Source organism: Ursus americanus, chromosome 2 (assembly GCF_024610735.1).
Source record: "Ursus americanus isolate L20-20 chromosome 2, mUrsAme1.1.p, whole genome shotgun sequence".
Taxonomy (NCBI): Eukaryota; Metazoa; Chordata; class Mammalia; order Carnivora; family Ursidae; genus Ursus; species Ursus americanus.
This window is the reverse complement of record NC_142128.1, coordinates 37,200,903-37,227,061: the sequence shown is the minus strand read 5'-3', so window position 1 is coordinate 37,227,061 and position 26,159 is coordinate 37,200,903. Positions and strand designations below refer to the sequence as shown.

General features: G+C 43.6%; 1 protein-coding gene and 1 long non-coding RNA gene across 3 annotated transcripts in view; one reads left to right on the top strand and one right to left on the bottom strand.

Moving 5' to 3' along the window:
* Positions 1-26,159, bottom strand: part of ADCY9 (adenylate cyclase 9) — a 134,958-nt gene that overhangs the window by 40,383 nt on the left and 68,416 nt on the right. The window lies entirely within an intron of this gene.
* On the top strand, positions 7,003-9,346 carry LOC148110544 (uncharacterized). The gene is made up of 3 exons (XR_015728139.1): positions 7,003-7,142; positions 7,379-7,744; positions 8,808-9,346. It is a non-coding gene; the product is annotated as an uncharacterized LOC148110544 (long non-coding RNA).

Here is a 26,159-nt window from a genome sequence, read left to right as displayed (position 1 = left end):
CGGGCCATGCAGAGATGGGTCAGGGCATGGATTCTGCAGAGAAGCCCCCAGATTCAGGACCCACCACCTCACCACCAGGTGACCTAGAGTAAGATACTTTATCACAGGATGAAGCGAAGAACAGGACTTGCCCCATGGGGCTGACGCAAAGATGAAATAAGTAACACGCATGAGGCCTTTATGACAGTGCCTGGAACAGTGATAACTCCGTAACGTGAGGCATTATCATCAATGTGGGTGTCTGACCTGCCTATCACTGGGAGTCTTCTCTGTGTTCCACATACAAAAACATTTGTAGAACTGTTAAATCAACAATTGCCCCAAATTTGTTTCTAATGTGAAGTGTTCTTTAGGGAGCCCCTGATGATCAACATGTACTGAGAACACAATTCTGCTAGTGTTCCAAAAGTCAGATGTATGTAGGTGTCCACAGCAAGCAAAATGGGCTAAGAAATTAGGTATCCACGCTTCCATGTGGAAACCAAAATCTAAAGTGAAACCTTTTGCCAAATCTGGAGCTGTACTGGCCCGGTAGAGTAAGGCAGCCCCGTGTGAAATTCCCTAGAAGTGTATTTGGGCTGGATGACTGAGTTCCGGCCTCATCAAAGTCTCAAGTCAAAAGAGTTTATAAGAGATAAGGATTTAATGAGGAACCACAACACACTTGGACCCAAGTTCGTAAGAATGACTCTCTTGGAGCAAAAGGTCAAAATAAGGCAGCTAATGATTTATTAAGTATAAATAGGAGATTAATAAGATTTCTTACATTCCTTCTTGGTAATTGATTTTAAGCCTCACCAGCATTGATGGCTTTTTTCATTACCTTCATTTTACAGACATTACAGAAGGGGGACAGGTTTCCTACCACCCTCCTACCCGATGGAGGGGCTGGTCTGGTCTGTGGATCTGTGCACCAAGGAGACTGATGTGGTTAATGTTCTTAAGCATACCATCAATTCTTTGAGGATGAAAACTGTGGCTTGCACAAAACTGGTGCTTGGTTTTGGTGAACTAAGAGTAATTTGAATATATGCCAAAGTCCGTTTTGGAAAAGACAGACTATTCCGGCCTTCTTTCTTTATCGTGGCCTTTTTCTGCAGGGCGTTTACTTTGGACTGAGACAGACTCCATTACCCAGAATCAAGGACCTGAATGTCAGCTCGGCAGATAGAGGAGCATACTCAGAAAGGAAAGGATGTTCTGAGATGCGACCTTGGGAGTTAGCAGCATAACATAACAAATGCCTAGAAGCCTGCATCACTAACGATTTGAAACAATAAACATAAGAGAGGCAATCAGTTTGGCCTAGTTCATAAACATTCTAAAAAGTTATTCCACTTTGTACTGTATTTTTCTTCATAACTAGGTCTGCAATGGCCAAGGACATAAGAATTATTTAAACGACAATGTAGTCAGTCGGGGGACACCTGTGTGGTTCAGTCGGTTAAGCATCTGACTCTTGGTTTCAGCTCAGGTCGTGATCTCATGGGTCATGAGATCGAGCCCCATGTCGAGCCCCGTGCTCAGCATGGAGTTTGCTTGAGGTTCTCTGTCTCTGCCCCTCCCCCCGCTCACGCTTTCTCACTCCTTCTCAAGTAAATAAATAAGATGTTTAAAAATAAATAAATAAAATAAAATGTAGTCAGTCAATAAGGAAAATAAACACTAAAAGATTCATCTATCAAATTACCAGGTTCTACAAAATTAAACATACAATATTTCATAATTATCTGTTGCTTCTGCTTAAGAAGACCAGAAGCTTTGGTGGGGAAAACAAAATAAAACAAAACATTTTGCAGCTTGTTAACATGAAAACACTCTGGATGGGTCTCTGTCCTTTCTGCTCCTACATAAAACCACTAATCACAAGGACTAATTCATCCCGGTTGTCACAACACTTGACAATAAATCACAAGTTCCAATGGCAAATGGGTGTTGGTAAAACAACCTTCTTTACAAAAAATGAAGTCCCAGATAATAAAATAGGCTACAGCTACTCAAGCAGGTAAAAGAAACAAAGGGTGGAAAACTTCAGCTAACACAACAAACTTAAGGACAGACACGCACATGCTCTACACCCTGCCTCTGGAACAGCTGCATTTCTGCACCTCGCTTCCCTCTCTCTACCAGTGGGAAATAAATATGCTGCCATCACAGCCAAATGCAAGTGCCAGGCCCTTAATGACTATGCTCCCACGTACCGTCTTCTTCTTCACTTGCATATTTGGCCTTTACTAAATCCCACCCCGTTCTGTGCAATGGTGCCACGTATTAACACTAAAGAGCCCAGTGGTGAAAACTTCAAAGACCCACTCCTCCCACCTCTAAAATACTCTTGAATTATGCTTTCATGCCACAGGCCTTCACAAAGGCCACAGAAACAAGTTCTTTGAAGGAAAACATTGGACACACCCATAGGGAGCCCACCAGGTACTATCTCATTCCTTCATTTGCCCTTTCACTCATTTACTTATACAACAAATTGACTATTTATTGAGTACTTACTGAGGGTGAGGAACTAACTGGGCAGAGTGTTAAAGGGAATGAAGAGGGAAAAAAGCATACTCCAGTTTTAGAGACTGAGTGTAGTTGAAAAGTGTGACTTAAACACTCAACTCCAGTTCCCTGATCAATAAAATGCAAACACTAGGAACTCAGCAATAATCGCATCTCACAGAGCTGTTGTGGGGATCTAATGACTTAATGTACATAAAAAGGGAGAGATGATGCTCTTCCTTAGAGTGTTTTTAGGGGCACTCAGGAGTAACTCAGTAAACAGAAAAGGCATGAAGTAATGTTCACAAAAATTTAAATCGGGGTGTGGGGGGATGGCAGCGAGGGTGAGGACAGTAAGTAAGTAACGACACACATCTACGGGAAGAGAGAATTACATGGATTCGGGTCTCTGTGCTCATGGGATGTTCACAAGTGACAACGGTTTTCTACAGGGAGCTTCAGAAAACAAACAAGAAAAATGAAGGTCTATGATAACTGCCTTGCAATACAGTAATAATAACAGAGTTTAAATAACCAGAAGAGACTGTGAAACGAGGACAAAAAGAGGTGGTGTCAGGAGCCGAAACAGCAACACCTAGCTGATGGATCGTTATTCGCCAGAGGGTAACACGGAATTGCCATCAGGCAGAGGGAGCTTGGAGCTTAGGTCTGAATCAGGCACAGGAGGAGTCACAGACTGTATTCTTTCCCCAAGAGAACTGACAAACAACTACTAATTTTAAGATTTTAATAGTTAATAGTTAAACTAATAGCTTAAAAATTAATAGTTGCAGAGTTGCAGACTTAAGTACAAAGACGATGGACTCTTGGAAGAAGATAAATGACTCAATTCATCATCTGAGAATAGGGGGCAGCTAACCACCTGACAAAGAAAACCGAAGGAAAACACTGAAAACAGACACAGAGCTATGTGACGCTCAGTGAGAGAAGCCGGTCCCAAAGGCCACAGAGCCCATGACTCCGTGTCTATGAAAGGTCCAAACAGGCAAATCCATAGAGAGGGGAAGCAGATGAGTGGCTGATCAGGGCCCGGGGTAGAGGGAACGGGGAGCAGCAGATGGCTGGGGCTTCTTTCTGGGGTGACGAAAATGTTCTACACTTAGTGGGGATGGTCGCACAACTTTGTGAACATACGATAAACTGCTGAATTGTGTACGTCAGAAGGGTGCATTTGTATAGGGTGTGAATCATACTTCAATGAAGCTGTTTAAAAAAAAAAAAGGAAAAGGAAAAGAAAGCAAGCTATGTGAACTTCAAGATGCAACCTTTCTGAGATTCAGAGGAGACATAAAGCCGGTCAGGAATACACCGTCCTTGGGAATTCAAGGTAAAGGAGTGGGCGGCAGCAGGTAGAAAGAAAAAAGAAAAAGATAGGCTTGGAAGTAGCTAACTTGCTAGAACTAGGATAGGAAAATATATAAATAAGAAACAAGGCTGAATAACCTTGAAGAACCAAAAACTCGACATGGCAAGAGCTCAGAAGTTTGGGAGAGATTAAACAAAACAAAACAAAACACCAGTGTGACCTTCACAAGCTACCTCCCAGGATCATTGGATTTGCTCCCCTGACCATGGCAGTGTAATGCCAGAGAGCCGGGTGACCCTCAGGCTGTCTGGCTTCTGCTACTGCCGACCGATGCCTCCACATGGCGCGATACAGCATGGCTGCCCAGGCACCTCGTCCACCGCTCGCTCGCTTGCTCAGCAGCAACAGGGCCGAAGGCTCGGGCTTCCGTGGCCACATTCAACCCTGCTGTTTGCTCCTCATCCAGGGCAGACTGACTTGTAGAGGCATTTCCTTCTGCCACAGGGGCAGACTACCCGCAGCGACATTTCCTGTGAGCATCTTCAGCTGGGAAGAAGGGCAACATCGCCGGCCTCACCCTTCCCTCCCTGCAAACGTCCCACCATGCAAAGGAAAACACCCGATCCTTACAATTCCTGACTAGCCTTCCCTGGGGGTGGCCACGCTGGTTCCTTCAGCACCTGTTCCTCTGTGGAAATGTTGATGCAGGCTTCTGGCGTGACCCCAAGTCCCGTTTCCAGTACCACTGTGAGCCTGCTGGGCTTTTCCTCACTTTTCAAGCCAGTTTGAAGCTCACATCAAGGTTTTCTCTCCTTTGAGGAGTGTTTTTTGCCTGCTGGCTAGAGCACTGACCAAAAGTTTCCCAAACTGCATCTCCTTGTTCCCAGAGAGCACATGGCAGACTTGCTCAAGCCGTAATAGCTGAGAAACCCAAAACCTCTATTGATCAAGAAGCTATATCATCTTTGACATCTCTGATTTCTCATTTCATTTCAGCACTGGAGGCAGTCTTTCCTTTTTAGAACTTCTCCAGATGACCCACAGCTGTGTTTGTGAGGTCTGTTTTTAGTAACCTTAAAAGTGTGGCCAGGCGTGGGCTGAGAAGCCAGAGTGGGGCCACTCTGCCACCCAGGAGGCCAGGGGCTGGGTGTGCGGCTCTCCCACACCAGCCTCACACCACACAACGTGGGACTGCAACCTATGCCTCCAGAAAATCACAACCGTGTTGTACACTCTTGAAAAAAGCAAAACTGAAAGCAAAACCAAGGCAGTGAGCAGTGAGTGCCCATATGAGAAGAGCACGCGCAACAGGGCACACGGACACGCAGAGCTGGGGCAACAACCAAGAGCCCCTCATTCACACAAGGGGTGGAGGAGTCTTCAGAAGTCGCCTGTCTAGGGCTGGAAAGTGGAGGTAGATTCAGACTCCCCGAGAAGGAAGGTTCCAGATGGTTCGGCAAGCAGGTCACTGCCCAGCAGAGGTGCTGGCCCCACACCACACAGCTGAGTGCTTGGAGGAGGACGACAGGAAGAACAGCAGCTAACATCATAAGAAAGAAAAGAAAAGAAAAGAAAAGAAAAGAAAAGAAAAGAAAAGAAAAGAAAAGAAAAGAAAAGAAAAGAAAAGAAAAAAGAAAAGAAAGGAAAGGAAAGGAAAGGAAAGGAAAGGAAAGAAAAGAAAAGAAAAGAAAAGAAAAGAAAAGAAAAGAAAAAAGAAAAGAAAAGAAAAGAAAAGAAAAGAAAAGAAATTATTCTGAACAACACTAGACTAAAAACACAGAAACACAGCCTGGGGACCTAATGTAAAATGTGGTGACCACAGTCACAACACTGTATTGTCTAAATGAAATGTGCTAAGGGAGTAGAACTTCAGTGTTCTTACACACACACACACACACACACACACACACACACACACAAGATAGGGAGTCATAATACACACTTTAAATATCCCACGATTTTTTGTCAATTTTACCTCAATAAAGCTGAAACAATTAATTAAAAGAAACATGGGGCACCTGGGTGGCTCAGTCGGTGAAGTGTCTGCCTTCAGCTCAGGTCATGATCTTGGGATCCTGGGATCAAGCCTCGTGTTCAGCTCCCTGCTAAGTGGGGAGTCTGCTTCTCCCTCTCCCCACCCCCTCCTCTCAAAGAAGCACGCCGAAATATGCCAAAATATTAACAGGGAAATAGGATTATGGAAAACATTCATTCTGTATATTAGATATTTTTGTTATTTATCTATAAAATAAGCATGAATTTTTTAAATTTATTACACAATATTTTAGACACAGAAATATGTAAGGAGAAATATGTTGACCACTCAGGGTCCCATCAGTGTAAGAAATCAAAGGTCGCTTGCCCTGTTCAGGTGCCCTGCGGACTTTTCTCCATGGCAAGCCCTTCTCCCCCCAGAGAGCTTCTAACTCTTCTGAGTGCCAGGCTGCTATATTGTGGAATGCTAAACAATAGGCAGCATTAACAGCGTTTGTTTGTTTGTTTTTAATTTAAATAAATGACATTTTACAAGTATTCTTCTGAAAGTTGCTTTTTCTGGTTCAGCATTATGTTCGAGATTCATCCATATCAGTGTGCACCAACTGCACTCATTTTTTGTCAATACTGTGAAGTTTCCCACGGAATAAATATACCGCAATTTATAAAAGGAAAACTGAAAGTATTAAATTAACACCAACTATGAACTGTGTTCTGTTCAAAATAAGAAAGAAATACGATAAACAGGGCAAAGTTATACTTAACACAAAAATACCACCAAGCCAATAATACATCATAAATAGAAATTTAATAAAGAGATGGAACTTGTGGAGACTAGTTGAAAAAAAAATCAGGGAGGACCTCAAGGATGAAAGAAAAGTTGCTGGAAAAAAGGCCACCGAATCAAACTCAGGGAAAGTGGCAGGGCTAGGCTCTACAAAATCACACTGAAGTGGAAAAACACGAAAGAGAGAAATAAAATACAAGGAATACAGGGGTCTTCAAACTGCCAAGTTAATGAGGCTGAGAGCTAATAACTCCATTATCCCTGGTCAGGAAAGTCCTCATGACCGATGCAGATCTGGGCCAGTATGCCTGCCACTTATGCCAAATGAGAAGGGACAGAGGGCCAGGGAACACACCAGGCTGACTCGTGACCAGGTTAGGGGCAGAGAGCAGCCTAGTCGGCAATACAGTTTGGCCGGGGACTTCAGCCGTACACAGCTGGGCTTAGAGAAGTGTGAGAGGCAGAACTGGAGGAGAAAGTTCCAGATGGTTCCAGATGGTTCCAGAAAACTGAAGAGGCTTTCATCAAAGGGCAACTGTAGGTGATGGGATAATACAGGATCTGGACTAATGGGAGTGTATAAGGCGTCTAGACCTAGCTGTCCAAAAGAACCGTCCACCACAATGGGAATGTGCAGTAGCTGTCAGTGCAGTGGCCACCAGCCACATGTGGCTCCTGAGCACTCGAAACATGGCTAGTGCGAGAAGAGATAGACTTCTAATGTTTTTTTCATTGTGACTTACATTTTCTTTCTTTCTTTCTTTTTTTTAAAGATTTATTTACCTACTTGACAGAGGTAGAGAGAGAGCACATGCACACACAACCAGGGGGAACAGCAGAGGGAGAAGCAGTCTCCCTGCTGGGAGCGGGACTCAAACCCAGGATCCCAGGAACATGACCTGAGCCGAAGGCAGACACCTCACCGACTGAGCCGCCCAGGTGCCCGGTGACTTATATTTTCAAGAACTCCGTGTGGCCAGCTGCTACTGTACTGAACAGTGAAGATCTAGATTCTTCGTACAGGGGAAAAGGAATGGACTAGCAACAGAAGGCTCTTTCTTTATTAAAACAGAGAAGAGATATAAGAACCATGAAAAGAAGAATGGGTGGGATAAAGAGAACAAGTGCATGTGAAACCAGTAAGTATTGACTTTTATTTATTATAGATGACATTTAGTAGCAAATCTAAGGGAGAAATTACCCTGTACACTAATAGCAGGGTAACAACTGGAAATAGGATAGGAAGGGATACTCCATCAAACAAAATGGGAGGATAATTTCTAATATCACTCGGCCATAAAAAGAATGAAATCTTGGCATTTGCAGTGACGTGGACGGAACTAGAGGGTATTATGCTAAGTGAAATAAGTCAGAGGAAGACAAGTATCATGTGGTTTCATTCATTTGTGGAATTTAAGAGACAAAACAGATGGGGAAGGGCAGGAAAAATAAAATAAGATGAAAACAGAGAGGGAGGCAAACCATAAGAGATGCTGAACTCTAGGAAATAAACTGAGGCTTGCTAGAGGAAGGGGGGGATAACAGGGTGACGGGCATGAAGGAGGGCACTTGATATAATGAGCACTGGGTGTTATACGCAAATGATGAATCATTAAATTCTAACCCTGAAACTAATAATACAGTATATGTTAACTAAATATAATTTAAATAATAAAAAAAAGAAAACCAAGCTTGCAAACACTGAATATATTCCAAAGAAGATGAAAATGGTTTGAAAAATCAGTTCAAAAATCTAATTCAGACCCCATCTGTATATATAGCTTAACCTTGCTTGACACATATTATTCCTTAAAAATTTTTTTAATGTGAATATTTGTAAGCTATGCCACATTTTCCACGTTGTATACACTTTACATCTTACTACATGATTCCTAAAAGCAGTTTATAAAACGAACGTGGGCGCTCTCTGATCTTTTACACCCATTAAAAACAACACATGTAGTAAAACACACCACTAAACAAATTGCCATTTCCTGGGGGTTCTGACTCCATGGGGCCTGCATGTTTAACTAGGCATATGGCCACCGTGCTAATAGGATTTGGCACACACCATTGAGCCAGGCCCGGGAATGTTTCAGGAGTAACTGACCCTTCAGCTGAGGCTTCAGCCCCGGGCAAACTTGAAAAGCAGATAAACTCTGGTCGCCTTGGCCAACCTCCCCTTTCTTTCTGCCTCTCCAGGATCCCACTGCCTCCAGGGTCCTCTTTCTCCAGCCAACCTACAATGTGAACACCTGCCAAGCAGCCAGAGGACCTCTGCTTCCAAAAGCCATGGTGTCACCTGACTGATTTGCGCACTATGCCCTCCTGAACTGAATGCAGGTGACAACATCTAGTGCCCTAGTCATATCCCAGAAATTCTTGTATCACCAACATGCAAAGTTCCTGCAAGGCACCGCATGATGGTGCCTCCCACCGAAGTGGCAGGTCCCAGCATAAAGCTCTGCTTCACCTGGGATCATCATGAATCATGACATTCCTGTTGGGTTCTTTGAAATACTTTAAATTCCTTGAGGATCCATAATAACACCTCTGGAAACCAGACAATGAACCACAGGTTCTCAACCCCATCAGACCCAATGGCTCCTATTTATTACATTTTTATTACACACTTAATTTGTAATGTCCTCTTTACCATCCTGAATAAAATTAAACTCATGGACAATCTATAACCCTTTATCACCGACACCATTAAAAAAACATCTCTAACAATTTCTCAAATGCCCCGCTGTGGAGCCTTTCCTCAAGCTGCCTTAGGGTGCAGCAGTGGGTGCCTGGCAAAGGCAGGACAGCAGCAGAGCCTCCCGTCCCATGGCTCTCTTCCCAGGCCTCTCCCTGCCAAGACAGAGCCAGCTTGAAGGACATCTGAAGGCTAAAAATTCCACAATGCTGTATGTGTGCATCTAATACATGATTGTATATATAATGCATGTGTGTGTGTGTGTGTGTGTGTGTGTGTCTGCCTTATTTAAAAAGGAAAATAATTTATTCTACTCATTCTTATAACAAACAAAGTGCTCCAGAGATCAGCCAAGAATGAGGTTAGTCCTATTACAAAGGCTAATAATACCTTGCACCTGACTATGTCTCAGACCCTCCAGCACCTCTCTGAAGGCCTCACAGAGAGGGCATTCAGGTATGTGAAGAATAGGGTTACTTCTCTAAAGCAGCGGTCTGCTTGCAAACAGCGTGAAAATCAAGGAAGGGAAGAATAAAATAGTGCAAGTACCGTAATTTCTTCGGAGGCTGAACTGTAGAGTAGCTTTCCTTACACGATGAGGAACAGGAAGCTACCTGTCTGCTGATTCTAGCCTCTCGCCCACTGTATGCCAGCCTAGACACTAATGATAAAACTGCAAGCATGGTATACATTGTCCCTGATGCCAAGAAACCAGTAGCAGGGAGCGTAAGCAAGGGTCCAAGTCACCAGTTGTGACTAAGGACCCTAAAGAAAACAAACGGTTCCTGCCACAGAGAACAGCAAGTGAACAGGAGGGCTAGTTTGGAGACAAGACTCAAGGAAGGTCTCTATGAAGAAATGGCACTGAAGTGGAGACATCGATGATGAGAAGGAGCTGGTCACACTGTGGGCCTGGGGCAGGCGGAACTGGATGGGGGACCGGTGTGGGAAAGATCATCATCTCTTCTCCTGGCTGAAAGAGGGCCAAGTGAAGTTGCTGAAGCCAAGTGAGGCAGAAAATGTATCACTCCATGAAGCTGGAGGGGCGAGCAGAGCCCTGGAGCCATCAAAAGCCTTCAGAGTCAAGTGCTTGGCATATGGAAGGCTTTGACAGAGTTTTAAGTTCGTGAATGCACAATCCAATGTTCTTTCTTTCTTCTCTTGCATTTTAATTTTTAAAACCTTTTTAATTTGAACTAATTTATACATACAGAAAAGTTGCAAATATAGTACAAGGAGTTCCCTCATATTCCTTGTCCAACTTGTCCTAATGTTAACATCTTACTGTACTATGTCAAGGAAATTAATGTCGGTACAATGTTATTAACTAGACCACAGATTTTATTCAAATTTCAACAATTTTTTGTCTGATTTCTGTTCTGGGATCCCATCCAGGAGCCCACATGGCTGGCCAGCTTTTTTAAGAAAACCACTCATCTATGGGTGATGAATGGCTTGGAGGTATCAAGAGCAGTAGCAAGAAAAATAAAAATTAAAAAGAGGAGTAGCAAGGACTCATTCCCAGGTCGCTGCTGTGGCCCAGGTAAAGGGTAAGTATGGCCCGGCTTAGGGGACAGCAGGGTAGAAGCAGACAGACTCACAATATGATATCCAGGTAGGCCGGGTAAGACGTTCCAACAGACTGGTTATGGGGGGGTGAGGAGAGGGAATGAGGATGACTCCCTGGGTTCTGCCCATAGTAAATGAATGATGATGATGTATTTCCTGGGGTAAGACTAAGGCAGGTAAAGGTTTTAGGGACAAGATCAGAGGCTCAGTTTTGGACCCCTTAAGTTTAAGACGTCTGTGAAATTGCCAAATGAAGATGTCACGGGGCAGCCACATCATCCCAAACAGAGGGAAGATCTAGGCTAGAGGGGGGATGTCTCTACTACCACCCTGGAGATGATGACAAGAAAGGAAAGGGCCAGGAAGTAAGTCTGGGGAACTCAATGTCAATAAATGGTGTGGGGTGGGGGATCCAGCAACAAAGTCTAAAGGGGGACAAGTGGGGTTGGAGGACAGTCAGACAAACAGGAGTCTAAGAAAGCCAGGAGAGGAGTGTTTCAAGGAGGGGGATGGGGCCACGATGTCTAGTACAATGTGGCTAGAAAAATGATCTTGGGCTTGGTGGTATGAAGACTGTTGATACCTTGACAGGTAGAGACACAGGTGAGTGGTGGAGGGCACCGGCCAGGCCTGAGGCAGGGGGTGACATGTGAGCATAAGTGGGAAGTGGAGAAAGCCCTTGTGCTCAAACCTTTAGAGAAGTCTGGCCACGAAGTACGGCAGAGAAGTAGATGACGTGGCATTCTGGGTGGGGGCTAACGGAATGGTCTAGTAGAGAGGAGAGATTAAAGGTGTAGGAAAAGGAAAGGCAGCTAAAAGAGCCAAGTTGCCGAAAAAGGGAGAGAAGATAGAACCCATAACTCAAGTGAAAGGACTGGGCATTACCAGAAGGAAGCAAACTTCTACTGTGAAGAAAAGAAAAAAAAAAAAAAAGACACACCTATTGGTAGACTTTTGGGGAGGGTGTTGGTGCATTTGGTTTGGTGGGAATGGGGACACGAAAGTAAGACTCTTGAGGCACAGCTGTGGCTGAGAGGATGTCACGTCAGGTGATGTGTGGTTCAGACTGGCACAGATGCTCTCGTGGGTAATTATCTAGAACCTTCAGGATGATAGTGCTACCAGCCAAACGATAGCGGCAGCTAGCTCTTTCAGAACAGCACTGAGAAGGCAAAGAAATAGCAAAGACACAACTAAGGCACTTAAATATCTGTTGAATAAACACAAAATGGATGGATAGATGAATGAGTTGATTCACCAAGAAATCAACTCACAAAGTAAAGCCTGTTATGAAAGTAGATCAAGAACAGACAGGAGAGTAAAGTAGGGTGATGTGCTATGGACACCCGGAGGGGGAGTGAATAAAGAACTCTTCCAATAACAAAATGACACCCCGTTTTTTAAAAAGGCGAAGAATCCAAATAGACATTTCCCCCCAAAGAAGATAAGCAGATGGCCAACAAGCACCTGAAAAGATGCTCAACGTCATTAGCCATCAGGGAAACACACACCAAAACCACAATGAGATGCTGCTTCACACTCACCAGGATGGCCACAATTAAAAAGAAGAAAACAGCTGTTGATGGGGATGAACAGAAATTGCCGTCTTCGTACACTGCTGGTAGGAATGTAAAATGAGAACACTGGCAACTCTTCAAAATGCTAAACACACAGCTTCTATACGTGTTACCAGAGATTCTCCTCCGAGGTATACAAATGAAAACTGACGTCCACACACAAATCTGTACATGAATGTTTACAGCGGCGGTATTCCTAACTGCCAGAAAGTGAAAACCACCCAAAGTTCTATCACCTGAATGGTGTATCCATACAATGAATTCAGTCACAAAAAGGAGTGAGGTTTTGATTCAGGCTACAACGTGGATGAACCCCGAACGCATCACGCCCTGCATGATTCCATCTTTATGAAAGGTCCTGAAGAAAACCCGGGGGGGGACCTGGTCTGCAGGACCCCAACAGCTCTGACAAGGCTACAGTGGATATGGCAGTGGATATCGACATAAGGGCAAATGGGTGAAACAACGGAAAGTTGAGAAACAGATTCTCACACATATGGACATAATTTATGACGAAAGAGACACTACAGAGCATGGGAAAAGGACGGCCTTTTCAAAAATAGTGCTTGGTTCAGGATGGATATCTGTCGCTTCCTTTGCAGCCACCCTCAAGACCCTGGGCTGGTAAATATGCACATGAAAAAATATTAACATTACTAGCCATTTAGGAAATGCAAATTTAAAATAGGAAATAAACATCACCGTATGTCTAGTAGTATGACTAAAACGAAAAGTCCTGAGAATGTCAAGTACTGATGAGGATGAGAAACGAGAAGAATGCTCATACAGCTTGTAGCAATACAAAAAAGTACAGTCACTCTGGAAAAATCTACAGCAGTTACTTATAAAGCTAAACATACACTGATGATATGCCCCAGCAACTCCAAACCTGGATATTTTACCCTAGAGAAATTAAACACTATGCTCACACAAAAAATGTACAGATTTTTACAGCAACTCTATTCACAATTGCCAAAATCTGGAAACAGCGTAAATGTCCTTCGATGGGTGCATCCACGGGATGGAGTACCATTCACCATTACAAGGAATGAACAAATACATGCAACAACTGGGAAGAAGCTCGATCTTTCAATTATACTAAGTGAAGGAAACCAGTCTTAAAAGTTTATATACTCTAGGGGCACCTGGGTGGCTCAGTTGGCTAAGCGTCAGGACTTGATTTCGGCTCAGATCATGATCTCAGGGTCGTGGGATCAAGCCCCGCATGGGGCTCTGTGCTCAGCAGGGAGTCTGCTGGAGATTCTCTCTCCCTCTGCCCCTCCCCCCACTTGCACATGCACACACTCTCTCTCTCTAAATAAATAAATAATATCTTTTAAAAAAATTTTCTATACTCTATAGTTCTATTTTAATGACCTGCCCCTAAATGCAAAACTATAGGGACAGATAACAGATTAGTTGTTGCTGAGGGGAGAGATGGGGTTGGAGGTGGGTCTCTAGAGGGTCCACACAAGAAAAAGACTGGGGGTCGAACTGTTCTATACCCTGATTATACTTGTGGCTACAAAATCTATACATGTGTTAAAATTCATAGAACTGTATACCAAAAGAAGAAAGTCAATGCACAATGATTCGGAAAAATAAAATTATACAAAAAGGAATTACCATACAACCTTGCAATTCTAATCCAAGTCTCTAAACATGAGAAATTAAGACATCTGTCCACACTAAGACCTGTACACAAATGTGTACAGCAGCTTTACTTATCACAGGCAAGATGTGGAAGTAACCCACATGTGCATCAGCTGGTGAATGGACAGACAATGGTATATCCATACAATGAAATGAGACTCATCAGTAAAAAGGAACTGAATACTGATCCACGCCACAATATGGATGAACCTCAAACAGTATGCTAAGTGAAAGAAGCCAGATGCAAAAGATCACATACTGCATAATTTCAATTATGTGAAATGTCTACAAAAGGCAAGTCTATAAGGACAGAAAGCAGATTCTTGGTTGCTGGGTCTGGAAGCAGGTACTACGTACAAATGAGTGCAGGGGGCCTGTGGGTGCTGGAAATGTTCTAAAACCAGATCACTGTGATGCTTATACAACTCCATAAATATTCTAAAAGTAAGTAAGCTATACACTTTTAAGAGGTTATTTTATGGTATGTAAATTATACTTTTAAAAAACTTTAAAAATAGGGATGCCTGGGTGGCTCAGTTGGTTAAGCATCAGCCTTCAGCTCAGGTCATGGAATCAGGGTCCTGGAATCAAGTCCCACACATCAGGCTCCTTGCTCAGCAGGGAGTCTGCTTCTCCCTCTGCCTGCTGCTCCCCCTGCTTGTGCTCTCTCTCTGTCTCTCTCTGACAAATAAATAATTTTTTAAAAAAACTTCAAAAATAGTGCTCAATTAGATATGCATATTTTCAATGAAAACTTGACCTGACCTCACAGAATACACAAAAAAATTAATTCTATGTGGATCACAGACATAAATCTGAAAATATAAACAATAACATATTTAGGCAACAATACAGAAGAGTAATTTCACAACCTCAGAGGTAGAAGATTTCCTAAATAGGACACAAAAAGCATTAACCTAACAGAGGGAAAGACTAGTAAACGTCACACGTAGGTAGAACCACACAGAATTACCAATATCTGAACACTGTGATCTACACAAATGGCAATTTCCTACTCAAAGGCAAGACCAGGGTGGGAGAAGTTATTTGCCTGACATACAACTGGTAGCCCGAATATAAGGAACTCCTGACACTTAACAAGAAAACAAAACACAAAAGATGACTCAGTGGAAACTTGAACAGGCACTTCACAAAAGAAGAAACCCAGATGGCCAATGAAGTAAGAAAAGGCACTCAATCGGGGCAAATGCAAATCAAATCAGGGAATCAAAAATGAAAGCTACCAAAAGAAACCACACCCACCAGAGCGGCTGGAAGCAGACGGGCTGACAGGCACTGGTAGGGTGTCATACACCGGAGCTGTTATACACCGCGGGTCAGAGGAGGAACTGCTAACACAATTTGTAAAGCAGTTTACTCTTCTCTGTGAGAGTTGAAAACATTCACACTCTGTGACCCAACAATTTCATCCCCGGACATTTATTTATCCGACAGAAACACATGCAAGTGTGCACCAGGATACAGGACATCCACATGTGTAGGAATTCTGTCGAAGCCAAGATGGATAAGCCACACATCCGTCAATGGGAGGATGGACAGACAGACTGAGATACACCGACACGGAGAACAGCCTACAGCAAAGAAAATGAACCAAATGCAACTATGGGCAACAGGGATTAATCTCACAAGTTTAACAGTGAGTACAGGAGGAGCCCCAAAAGAACACATATCACAGATTCCGCTTCTATGAAATCCAAACACTGGAAAAACTGGTTAATGGGGCCAGAATGTGGTTATATGTAGGAATCGGGAGTGGGTAGCACTGACAGGCACACAGAGGGAATTCTGAAATCCTGACTATTTCATCTAGGTTTGGTTATGTGGATGTGTTCATTTTGTGATAATTCTTCAAACGTAAACTTAAAATTAATGCATTTTTATTTATGCATATTATACCTCAATGCAAAAATTTATTTTAAAAAGCAGACTTCCAAACTCTTCAAAAATGTCAGTGTCATTAAAGACAAAAAAGGCTGGAAGTTGTTCTAGATCAAAGGAGACGACACAGATGTACGATAACTAAATGCGATAAACGATCCCCGACTGGATCCTGGATGAAAAAAAGAAAAGTTCTAAAGGATACTACTGGACAAGTGGGGACATTTGAATATGAACTAAATATTTGATAAGAGTATTTTGTTAATGTTAAATTTCTTGAGTGTGACCATTTATTTTGTCTACATAGGAGAACATCTTTGTTCTTAAGAGAAGCATGTTGAAGAATTAAGAGTGGGGGGCATGATGCTTGCAACTTACTCTCTAATGGCTCAAGGGCTCAGGAAAGAGGACGCATGCGCACACACACAAAGCACATGCACATATATGCGTCCACTATAAAAGATTTATGTGCATATATATATGTATGTGTGTATAAATATATACACCACACGCATTGAGAGAGAGAGCGAAAGCAAATCTGGCCAAATGCTAACCATTAGTGAATCTAGGTGAAAGGCATATTAGTGTTCATTTTAAAACCAGGTAACTTTTCTGCAAGTCTGAAATTCTCCAAAACAAAAAGTTGGGAAAGCAGCAAAAGCAAACCCCAAATCTCGCAAAAGCAAACAACCGAAGTCAAGTGTGTAAGGATGCGCACTTGGGTAAAAAAAACCATAGAGAAGAGAGGGAAGGGACTCCAAGTAAGGGCAAGAGCATGTTTGCCTTTGGCAGGGAGGGGAAAGGAGGGGACATCTGGGTGGCTGGCAGTGTTCTCTTTTTCAGCCTGGCTAGTTAAGACACAGGGTGTTCACTTTACAATAATCAGACTGTACTTTAGTTTTATGTGGTCTTCTGTATCTTCTCATATTTTACTATTTTTATGAAACTGTGGTTTTACTAAGGACAACACCGAGCAAGGCAGAGCTGCATGTGTGGAGTGCGAGGGGCAGGCACAGTCAGGTGCGGAGGGCGAGGGCAGCTCAGCCACTCAGCTCCGGGCTGCCATGGGTCTCGCCAGCCTCGCGGCGTAACTTCCGGCGTGGTTACACCATCCTAACAGCGCGGCTGCCCTTAGCTGCCAAATGTTCTCACAATTTGGTTGCTATGAAAACACACCTAACTTATACTACAGATTGATTTACGAAAGGTGTGGCAAGCTGGTCATTTTTTGTGAAACAAAGTTGTTTTCCAGGAAGTTATTTTCCCATAAATCACATACAAACACTTAACAAAAAATATTTAAAACTCCCATAGTTTTGGTCCTTAATTCTTTTCTCGTGCTATTGCTACAAAGATAACGGAAACAAAATATTTACTGTTTACAGCTGCTTGGAATTTGGTTCCAAATGCGTTGGTGGGTAGACTCACTTATTGCAGAACTAAGTACGCAAGACTCCACGTTGAGGACAAATTCTCTCCATATACAGGATGGAGAAACCCTGGACAGTCTCTCGCTGAGGTCATTCTTGACAAGCTGACAGCAGCGTCTGTGCTGTATGTTAGCTCAAGAACTCCAGAGCCACACTGCCTGCTCTCAGACCCCAATTCTGCTACATGGAGCCTGTGTGATTCAAGCAAATCCCTTCCCCTCTTTGTGCCTCCGGTTCTCTATCTGAAAGGACAGGATACATCACCCACCGTACAGGGCTGTCATGAGGACCTCCTGCTGAGTGTTCAGCAGGTGCTTAGAACAGTGCCTGGCACAAAGCGTCGTATCAATGCTTCTTCAAAGCCAGGACAGAAGTGAATGAAGGAAACAAGCGGGCTCAATACCTTGAGAACCCCCAGAGAATGTGGTTGAAGGGATCACAGGGAAACTTGCAAGGAAGGGGCTCCAGACAGCAGCGCTGCCCTAGAATTTAAGAGCACGGACACTGGTCTCAAGCAGTCTGGCTTTCAGCACCAATTGTACTACTCTTAACCCTCACTGTGCCTGTTTACTTGTTTGTAAAGCTGGAGCAATGGAAGGTCCCAGATCACGGGGTTGTTGGGAGAATTAAATAAAGATATGAAAAACACCTGGAACGGTGCCTGGCACACAGTAAGTGCTCAATAAGTGTTTGCTGCTGCTGCTATTACACCAGTGTATTTGTGCTGTACTGCCCTATAAAATAAATAGTGCCATGTAGCTGATTCTGGACAAAAAAACTGTATTGTCGATTGGTCAACAGCTTGGATGAAGACACGAAAGCTATTTATCACACATGCAGATGCGAGGAACAAACAAAGGCTTGTGGGTGTTGGAGGAGCTGCCGGCCTCACAGCTGCCCCAAGCCAAGAAGGTAAGCCCATGTGCTCCAGCTGTCTCGTGCTGACTTTCTCTGTGAGAGCACATGCAGCTGCTGCTTCACCTCTGTCTTCTAGATCTTGTGAAAACTGCTGCCTGTGGCCCAAGCTACACGCAGATTTCCAACCATGCTGACTCAATATGAATCCACTGCAATCCGCCAATCCTGCCAACGTGGGATCCATACACACACCTCTTTAACCACACTTAACTTCCAAATAAAGTCAATGGTAAAATCAGACTTCCACCTAATATAATGCACCTATCCCTCTCACAGCCAAAAACATGCTAGCCCTCTGTCCAAAAGAGGATCCCAAGTCCCTTTATAGTTTCCTCATCTAGAGGAGTTATTCCTGCTTTGATCAGTAGCCCCTGGAATAAAGAATGCGATCATGTCCTGACATAGGCCAGAGAGCTGGTAGAACCCAAAGGGATAAGTGTGAAGGAACAGTGCCGGCCCTGCCAGGCACAGAATAAAGCAGCTTTCACCAGCATACCATTTGCCAGCAAATATGTGGATCTGTTACAGCAAGAAAACCACATCTGGCACAGCAGCTGCAACCAGAGCCACCACCTGGTTAAGCTTATGATAGCCCCCTGCCATTCTCTAAGACCCACCTGCCCTCTGCACAGGCCAAGCAGGTGGGCTGGAGATGTGGGAGGAATCATCACCCTTGGATCTTTCGAGTCCTGATGGTGGCACTAATCTCTGCCACCCTGCCAGGAATGTGTTACTGCTCTTGGTGCACTATTTTGAAGGGTACAACAGTTCTAGTGGCTTCCACTTGGCCTTCACACCATAATAGCTCTCACTCCAGGGAACTGATGTCAGAATTCTGCCAATGTACGTGTGCATATTTCAGTTAAACATTACAGAACTGGAGGGGAAAAAACATAGAATAGGTCATTATACCTTATTAATTACTAATATATACTATGCAGTAACGTGTGGTATTAAGGGCGTCTGGCTGGCTCAGTCAGTAAGGTGTCTGCCTTCGGCTCAGGTCATGATCCTGGGAATCGAGCCCCACGTCAGGCTCCCTGCTCAGTGGGGAGTCTGCTTCTCCCTCTCCTTCTGCTGCTCTCTCTGTCAAATAAATAAAATCTTTTTTAAAAAGCGTGGTATTAAATATTACATATTAGTCATTATTCTGAAATTGATGAGTACACTGATACAGGTGTAATGGACATGCTGAGTGATTATGCACACTCACTCAAAAGTTAGCCACACTCATGCATTACAGACAAACCCATGAAACATGTACACATGTTTTCAGGTTACCCTGCAAGCCTGTGTGTGTGCTAAGCCAGTCACACACACACAGGGCAAGAAAAGAATATGAGCAGCTTCCCTTCACATGGAACCCTCATTTCCCCCTTCCTCCTCGGGGGGACATTCCTGTCTCCTGGCTCTCTCCTGACTTCATGACTGTAATTGCCAGGTCTCCTAATTCCCCAATTTGGGCCTTAAACATTCCAAGGGACTCCAGGGTCACCGTGTCTTCATCAAACACAAAGTCTGGTCCTCTCCAGCTTCTTTAAGATCTCACAGACACACCACACTCCCTCACAAGTCCTGTGCATCATAAGTACAACCTCGACAGCATGCAGTCTGCTCAGCACCGTTTGGGAAAGGATGAACAGAACCGTTGCATCCTAGCCCCACAAACCCGCTTTTCTCCTCTTTCCCTAGGGGTCGCCATTCCCCAATCATCCCAACCAGAGGGCTCCATGTCACTATTCTCTTTTCAAGCCCTGCCCAGTCCGCCTGCTGAGCCCACCTTCTCTCCACTCCCTCTGTCTGAACCCCAGGTACCAGCCAACAGCTCCTAACTGATGCACTGTCTTCCCGTTTCTCCTCTTCCAGTTCATGGCCTACACTGTCACCCAACAGATCATGCTCTAAAACCTCAGAGGTGTCCTCTGATAAAAATAGTGACAGCAACAACAACTACTGAAACTAACACTTAGAAAACACTTACTGTGTGTCAAACACCATGCTGAGTGCTTGACATGCATGATTATCGCACTGAGCCCACACAGTCCTATGAAGTAGGTGCCATTACAAATAACGGGTAACAGAATAAAGTACAAACTCCACGCGGCGTGGAAAGTGGTTCACAGCCTGGCCCCAGGCTACCATCCCAAGCATAGCTCCCACGCCCGTTGTCTTCACCTCTCCCCTGCCCACTTACGGTGCTACCTGCCAAGCACCCCTGTGCATTATCACATCGCCACAGCCCTTGTGTGGGCTCCCTGCTTGCCTTTTTAGGGGTTCCACTGATGGTCCAATTCTTATCTTTTTAGGTATTCCAATTACACTTAAAAATTGCTTTGAGGGACACCTGGCTGGCTTCGTTGGTGAAACATGTGACTCTCAATCTCAGGATTGTAAATTCAAGCTCCATGTTGGGTAGAGATTGCTTAAAAATAAAATCTTTAAAAAAATTGCTTTGACTGCAGAATTTCACACTTGAAAATGGAAATTCTACTTTCACTAAAAGAATAAAACTAAGCTTACCATGTCCTTTCGCACAGATAACTCCAATGATGGCTTTAGTCTAAAATTTTCAATTCCACGAACACAGCATTTTACTAATAACTGGACAGTCACTGATGCTCCAGGACAGAAATCAGGGCCCCTGAGTCTGAAATTATCGAAAGGATCTAGGTTTTAAGACACCAAGTTATACAAATCAGCTCAAACTAAGTGGTTTTTGTGTTGCTGTTAAGGCTTTATTCCTTTCTTTTTGCATTTTTATTTAATCAAGAAAGCTTCTGTGGGAGCAGGGAAGCTGCAAAGTAATACTCTCTGGCACTCTTCTTCACTCAGGGTATCAGTACTTTCACAACAAACACTTAGTGAAGGTCTGAGCACTATCACATCTCCGGTTTCTTCCTTAAACAGAGATTGCTCATTAAAACGACACTTAATCAAACAAACATTTCTGGAGTGTCTACTAAGTCTAAGGTACTGATTCCAGGTTACATAAAGTATTACAAGTCTTTTTACCTGTTGATTGAATTGTCTTTGATCACTGTGCTTGTGTAGTACTTTGCATTTCCATGACGTCATTCAATTTTCCAGTGAGACTCGTGAAATGAGTCTGCCTCCCATGACGATGGCCACATGAAGTGGCAGGAGCAGGGCTTTACCACAAGGTTCTGGTTTTAAGCTGGAGGTAAATATCCATCCAAAACTTCAGGATAGAAAAGATCACACAAGGGGGCTCCTGGGGGGCTCAGTTGGTTAAGTGTCTGCCTTTGGCTCAGGTCGTGATCCCGGGGTCCTGGGATCAAGCCCCAAGTCAGACTTCCTGCTGAGCAGAAAGCCTGCTTCCCTCTCTCCCTCTGCCCCTCCCCCCTGCTTTCTCTCCCTCTGCCACTCTTCCACTCGCTCTCTCTCTCAAGTAAATACAAATAAAAAAAATTTTTTTTAACTTTTTTAAAAAATCACACATGATAAAGGCAGAAAAGCAAAGCTCAGAGAGGAAAATCATATATATGGAGCATTAAAGAGCAGCAGTGCTGTAAGACTTCCTACAGAATAGTAAGTTCTAGAACAAAGTTAAGTTTGGGCAGGTAAGAAAGATACCTGCCCCCCACCCCCCATAATTCTCTCTTTCTGCACTTATTTTTTCCTTCTAAAAGGTTAGACTCTTCTAAGTTTTCAGATTTATTGTCAAACTCAAGGAACATTTGATTGCAAAAAGTGTGCAACTCTGAAATGACATAGTAGCAAATTCCATCTTTGTTTACTACCATGTTGCTGGTGGGCTAGTACCAAAACAAGAAAATGATGTGTAAAGAAAAAGTGGGTGGTTCATGAATCTAAAAGAAATTTTTTTGTTTTTATTTATCTGAATTCATTTTTTTTTTTAAGTAGGCTCCACACCCAGTGCAGAGCCCAAAGCAGGGCCTGAACTCACAACCCTAAGATCACAGCCTGAGCTGAAACCAAGAGTTGGATGCTTAACCAACTGAGCCACCCAGGCAACCCTGAACTCATTTTTTTTTAAAGGAGAAAAAATATGACTCTCCCCCCTTATTGTTTGATTAAATTTTATGAACTGAATTCTTAGCATACTTCACCTATTTATTTCTTTCTTCAAAACCCATTTTTATACCAGCACCTTAATCTGGCTGACTCTGTTCAGATTTAATTCTAGATAAATACCCAGAAGACCTGCATTCAACTGTTGGTTGAACTGAATTTTCTAGTTACCAGGATCTGTAAATACTTATTACCTGAAAGAGAGGGGATAAACATACAGTCCTTTTGGAGTACAATGTAATACCTGACCCCTTCCCTCCCCAAAACCTGGAAAACTGGACCAGACCAGGGGTGAGATGAGAGCCCACAGCCCCCTGTGATTCCGGGCTGCACTGGCCTTTCCCTTCATCTGTAATGCCTGCTTCTTCTGGGCTCTCTGGATACAACATAATTTGGGCAAACTATTTGGACACATCCAGTTTGGGTCTGATAACTAACAAAGTATCTGACTTCAGCAAGTTACTTAACTTCTTGGGCTTCATTTCTCTCTTTTGTAAAACAGGAGGAAGAATATTAAGACTGCACCCCATAGGGTTGCTTTGAGGATCACAGAATTTCTTACATATAAACATAAAGCATATAAGAAGAGCTGTATACCAATAGAACAAACTCAAAAGAAGATTCCTTTATTTTCTAATAATTTGGACTCTTTTATTCTTTGCCTAGACTCAGTGCGTTGCAAGAATGAGCTCTTTAAGTTCAAATAACAATATCAGTAAATACTTTGTGATGGGGCAGGGCACTTCAGTTCCATGGACCTCCATTTCTCCCTTTTTAAAAAATGGGGAAGTTTAACAACAATCATCTGAACTACAAAGTGCTAATTCCAGACTATAGGATTTATAAAATAAAATTCTACGATTTGATGGAGTAATTTTTGTCCAAGATGTTAAGCAATGCCTGGCAAAGAGAATCCAAAAAAGAGTCCCGAATAGTTAGACTTACACCTTAGAGACTTGGACGTCTCATTACACACCGATAGAATCAAAGTGTGTAAAATGCGGCCACCAATAAGAGCACAGTTCAACATCAGCAAACATAACTGCACTTAACCTGCAAACAGGGTATACAGCTGTTCTTCATGTAAATCAGCTTTGTGTCTGGATATTCATAAATCCCAATTTAGAAGCCTGTTCTATTTTAAGAGAAACACAGCAGGAGAGTATCACTTTCAAACCTTCATACATCAAAATGATGTCTCCAGATTGAGAACCTGCATGTCAATCCTACCAATTTTCCAGGACCTAGCTCAGAGGCCACTCTAGCACTCTGGACAGGCGCATGAACTCTCTCCATCCCACTTCTGTTGCCCCCGGAATAATAAATCTTTCCCCAGACAAACATTCCACTTCCCAGCATTACAGTGATTGGCCCCTGGCTCCCCTAACTGATTATAAATTCTGAGACTGTGCTGGCTCTGCATTTCGTGAAGCAAGCATGCAATAAATATTTATTAAAATAAACTCATATAAATTAATATAATCTTCTTAATTTATGAGTGTAAGTACAAATTACAAATGTGTTGTAAGTGACTCTTTGGACAAAGTCCTGAATTGAATCCCAGTTCTGTTTTTAGATCCTTTGATGATATTTGAGGGGATCTGAGGACAAAAACAGGACCAAAATAAAGTGGCTCCTGAGAAAAAAAGTGAAACCTAGGTACAAATAAGCAGTCTGAACTGTTTTATTAAGGAAGAGCCAAATAATTTTGCTCCCCAATTTTCTCAGTTCATTCAAGAGCAGAGAAAGATCTCAAGGAATAACTCGCTTTGAAAATCTTTATGAATTTACAGTTCATGTTAATGATGACAGTGAGCCTAAGCTAGAAGTCACTGTCCACGGTCACCTAAGTCGTAAGTGGGAGGGCTCAGCTTGAACAACACATGCATTTTCTCGTATTTCCCAAACTTACATTAATCAATGTACTTTGTACAGATTCATGTGTGAGCACAGCTACAATTCTTATTAGATTTATAAATAAGGAAAAATTGTATTAGCCAGCGAAGTTTGTTGCTTGTGTATGTGTGCCCTGAAAGGGTGTTTTCAGCATTGACGATATAAGTGAAGAAACCAATAATGTTTCCACTCATCCAGAAGGAATCATTAATTCTAAATGAGGCTAGTAGCCACTTTGAAGGCAAGGCTAAATGTGCACACTCCATGGAAAGGCACGGAGACCCTTCTACTGTCCTTTTATTGGCATCTAGTAGGTGTTCCCCTCTAGTAGCACTCTAAAGAAAATAAGATTCTCCGAAGATTCTAGGCTGGTCATCTATGTATGTTTTCTTAAACCAAGATTTCTGACAGGCCTCCCTTATCAAGGTAACATTTCTCTCCAGGTAAGGACCAGAAGACTTATACATCTGTTATAATGTCATTAGGTAAAAAAATTTCTGTTCTTGGGAGGGGGGCAATTGCATGGACAAAGAAGCTTCCTTTGCAACCAATCCCTTTGCTTCTGGAGCCTGAGACATGCGCTGGTGTTCATTCCAAATGGAAAACAACGTGACATGGAAGTCTACAATGGGTCTTTAAGACTTCGCCTGCAGGAGTCAAAGCTGCTTTTGGTTGAAACATTTCATTGCCACAGTTTTACCCCCTCCAACACACACTTTTAAAAAAAAATAGAATTTTGGACACCTTCCATTCCTCGCTTCCGACTCTGCACACACAGCAGGTTCAAGGCCTGGCACAGGTTTTCTTGAACAGTAAGGTGGGAGCTGGGTCCAAGGTTACCCCATAGATCTTGCTTACAGTGTCTGAAAACTACAGAGTATATTCCAAGAATTCAAGAGAAAAAGATCTTTGTTTCGGGGATGGAACATCCCCTCGAATATTTGCTGTTATTGTTTAAAGTGCAGATATCCCCCTAATCTTTCTTACTTAGGAGCAATGAAGCCTCTTGGGGACACAGGCTCTCAAGCTGGATTTCTGTCCTCGCTGGGGCCCCACCCTGACCCACTTGGACTTGTAATTCCATCCTCCCCTCAGCCCCACGAGAGGACCCAGGTCTCCAGTGTGCTCATCCTGGACGGAAACAGGTCTGAGGCTGGGAAAGGCGCCAAACACAGATCTTTTCATGGTTTCTGTCCCCCGTCATTTTGCAGGGAAAAGGAAACACTCAACAATCAGAAATTGTCAGGCAGATGTGAAAGAGATCTAATTAATCATAAAGACCATTTTAAAGCTGTATTTGCCTTTTAAAAAGGAGATAACGCTGGAGAGGAGTTAAGATGGCGGAGGAGTAGGAGACACCGTTTTCAGCCGGTCCTCCGAGTCGAGCTGGATAGGTACCAGACCAGCCTAAACAACCACGGAACCAGCCTGAGACGCAGGAAGATGCATCTGGATCTCTACAAATGAACATCTCCAGCGCTGAGTATTGAGGTACGAAGCGGGGAGCCATGAAACTGTGCACAGATATCGGAAGATAAACGGAAGGGGGAGGGAGCCGCCGCGTTCGGGTGCCGGGAAGCGGTAGCCACTTGCACGGGGGAGCGGGCGGGGCTCGCGGACGGCACCCGCAAAACAGCAGACTGAGACCGTGAGCCGGGTGCGCGCGCCACCAGGCATCTCGCGGAACACCGGAATCCCAGTGCGCTCACTGGATCCAGACTGAGACCGGGAGATCCGGGAGCGCGCGCGGGGCGGCTGGCGGCGTTAGAAACACAAAGGACAGAGACGCGCCGGCCCTGGAAGTGAGGGCTGGGACGCCGGGTGTGGGGTGCACATCCGGGACGCTGCAGGGTTGAGC